The sequence below is a fragment of the Petromyzon marinus genome, chromosome 65, assembly GCF_048934315.1.
Source record: "Petromyzon marinus isolate PM22_M1 ecotype Great Lakes invasive population chromosome 65, UKy_Petmar_22M1.pri1.0, whole genome shotgun sequence".
NCBI lineage: Eukaryota > Metazoa > Chordata > Hyperoartia > Petromyzontiformes > Petromyzontidae > Petromyzon > Petromyzon marinus.
Window position 1 is genome coordinate 3,871,942 of NC_133731.1, and position 4,518 is coordinate 3,876,459.

A 4,518-nucleotide genomic window follows, 5' to 3' on the forward strand; every position below is an offset into this window, starting at 1 on the left:
ACTAGCTCTACCCCTACCCCTAACCAGATAACCAACCAGTCACTAGCTCTACCCCTACCCCTAACCAGATAACCAACCAGTCACTAGCTCTACCCCTACCCCTAACCAGATAACCAACCAGTCACTAGCTCTACCCTACCCCTAGCCAGATAACCAACCAGTCACTAGCTCTACCACTAACCATAACCAGATAACCAACCAGTCACTAGCTCTACGACTACCCCTAGCCAGATAACCACTCAGTCACTAGCTCTACCACTACCCCTAACCAGATAACCAACCAGTCACTCGCTCTACCACTAACCCTAACCAGATAACCAACCAGTTACTAGCTCTACCACTACCCCTAACCAGATAACCAACCAGTCACTAGCTCTACCACTACACCCAACCAGATAACCAACCAGTCACTAGCTCTACCACTACACCTAACCAGATAACCAACCAGTCACTAGCTCTACCACTACACCCAACCAGATAACCAACCAGTCACTCGCTCTACCACTACACCTAACCAGATAACCAACCAGTCACTAGCTCTACCACTAACCAGGCAAAGTGCGGACTAATTGCCATATGTTTCCATCTGCATGGGGGATAAAGCGTTGCCCCCTCGCGCAAGTTGTGGGGGTTTTTTTCCGGTCGCTCCCGTTTCCACCCACACGTAAGTACGCTCATACATTGGCGGATAACACGTCACCACATGGAGGACAGCAGAGCTTGGGGTTGGAATCCGGTAGGGGTCTCGTTACGAGTATACATCATTGTTAATTCACCACACGGTTGGCTATGTACGGTGTGAAAGAAGTTCAACACACACATGTACACATACAATTCTCATCAGGCCCCACGGTATCTAAAGTGTTGCTTCCAACACTGATCCGTTCTTCCGCTCTGGTCACTCTATGCGCTGTAGAGAAGGGCCATTGCCCGAAACGTTGCCTGTGATTACATACACAGACATTTATATGTTGTGTAACTACACACATCATACGTGTTGTGACTACACACACATACGTGGTGTGACTACACACACATACGTGTTTTGACTACATACATGCATACATGTTGCGACTACACACACATATACGTGGTGTGACTACACACACACATACGTGGTATGACTAGACACACACAGACGTGGTATGACTACACACACACAGACGTGGTATGACTATACATATATGGTGTGACCACACACAGACGTGGTGTGACTACACACACACGTGGTGTGACTACACACATACGTGGTATGATATAAACACACACACAGACCTGGTGTGACTACACACACACTTGGCGTGACCACACACACACACATGTGGTGTGACTACACACACACGTGGTATGACTACACACACACGTGGTATGACTACACACACACAGACGTAATATGACCACACACACACACGTGGTGTGACCACACACACACAGACGTGGTGTGACTACACACACGTGGTATGACTACACACACATGTGGTGTGACCACACACACGTGGTATGACTACACACACACAGACGTAATATGACCACACACACACAGACCTGGTGTGACTACACACACACATGTGGTGTGACCACACACACACACGTGGTATGACTACACACACATGTGGTGTGACCACACACACACAGACGTGGTGTGACTACACACACACATGTGGTGTGACCACACACACACACGTGGTGTGACTACACACACACAGACGTAATATGACCACACACACACACGTGGTGTGACCACACACACACAGACGTGGTGTGACTACACACACACGTGGTATGACTACACACACACAGACGTAATATGACCACACACACGTGGTGTGACCACACACACACAGACGTGGTGTGACTACACACACACACGTGGTATGACTACACACACATGTGGTGTGACCACACACACACACGTGGTATGACTACACACACACAGACGTAATATGACCACACACACACGTGGTGTGACCACACACACACAGACGTAATATGACCACACACACACACACAGACGTGGTGTGACTACACACACGTGGTGTGACTACACACACGTGGTATGACTACACACACACGTGGTATGACTACACACACACAGACGTAATATGACCACACACACACACAGACCTGGTGTGACTACACACACACACACACGTGGTGTGACCACACACAGACGTGGTGTGACTACACACACAGACGTGGTGTGACTACACACACACACGTGGTGTGACGACACACACGTGGTGGCTGCCAAGTGAAATCCGTAGCGGAAATTTATCTCTGCGCTACGCGAACATAAAAGACAAAGATCCCCCGTGTAGCCTTGACAAACTGTTGGGGCAAGTGCTGTTAGCGATTAGCACCTATGAAGGCCGGCACGGCACACGAGGGGGTGGGTGGCCAGCACCACGCCCGGCCGCCTTTGTATCCCCAGTTTACACACCACGAGGCTGAGTCGACCTACACACGCGCATACACACAAACACAGACGCATAGAGACTTACACACAGTGTACATACACACAAACACACAGACGCATAGAGACTTACACACAGTGTACATACACACAAACACACAGACGCATAGAGACTTACACACAGTGTACATACACGCAAACACACAGACGCATAGAGACTTACACACAGTGTACATACACACAAACACACAGACGCATAGAGACTTACACACAGTGTACATACACACAAACACACACGCATAGAGACAGTGTAATACACACAAATACACAGACGCATAGAGACTTACACACAGTGTACATACACGCAAACACACAGACGCATAGCGACTTACACACAGTGTACATACACACACACAGACGCATAGAGACTTACACACAGTGTACATACACACAAACACACACGCATAGAGACAGTGTAATACACACAAACACACAGACGCATGGAGACTTACACACAGTGTACACACACAAACACACAGACGCATAGAGACTTACACACAGTGTACACACAAACACACAGACGCATAGAGACTTACACACAGTGTACATACACACAAACACACAGACGCATAGAGACTTACACACAGTGTACATACACACAAACATACACGCATAGAGACACACAGTGTACATACAAACACACAGACGCATAGAGACTTACACACAGTGTACACACACAAACACACAGATGCATAGAGGCTTACACACAGTGTACATACACACAAACACACAGACGCATATAGACTTACACAGTGTACATACACACAAACACACAGACGCATAGACTTACTCACAGTGTACATACACACAAACATACACGCATAGAGACACACAGTGTACATACAAACACACAGACGCATAGAGACTTACACACAGTGTACATACACACAAACACACAGACGCATAGAGACTTACACACAGTGTACATACACGCAAACACACAGACGCATAGATACTTACACACAGTGTACATACACACAAACACACAGACGCATAGAGACTTACACACAGTGTACATACACACAAACACACACGCATAGAGACAGTGTAATACACACAAATACACAGACGCATAGAGACTTACACACAGTGTACATACACGCAAACACACAGACGCATAGCGACTTACACACAGTGTACATACACACACACAGACGCATAGAGACTTACACACAGTGTACATACACACAAACACACACGCATAGAGACAGTGTAATACACACAAACACACAGACGCATGGAGACTTACACACAGTGTACACACACAAACACACAGACGCATAGAGACTTACACACAGTGAACACACAAACACACAGACGCATAGAGACTTACACACAGTGTACATACACACAAACACACAGACGCATAGAGACTTACACACAGTGTACATACACACAAACATACAGACGCATAGAGACTTACACACAGTTTACATACACACAAACACACAGACGCATAGCGACTTACACACAGTGTACATACACAAACACACAGACGCATAGAGACTTACACACAGTGTACATACACACAAACATACACGCATAGAGACACACAGTGTACATACAAACACACAGACGCATAGAGACTTACACACAGTGTACACACACAAACACACAGATGCATAGAGGCTTACACACAGTGTACATACACACAAACACACAGACGCATATAGACTTACACAGTGTACATACACACAAACACACAGACGCATAGACTTACTCACAGTGTACATACACACAAACATACACGCATAGAGACACACAGTGTACATACAAACACACAGACGCATAGAGACTTACACACAGTGTACATACACACAAACACACAGACGCATAGAGACTTACACACAGTGTACATACACGCAAACACACAGACGCATAGAGACTTACACACAGTGTACATACACACAAACACACAGACGCATAGAGACTTACACACAGTGTACATACACACAAACATACACGCATAGAGACACACAGTGTACATACAAACACACAGACGCATAGAGACTTACACACAGTGTACACACACAAACACACAGATG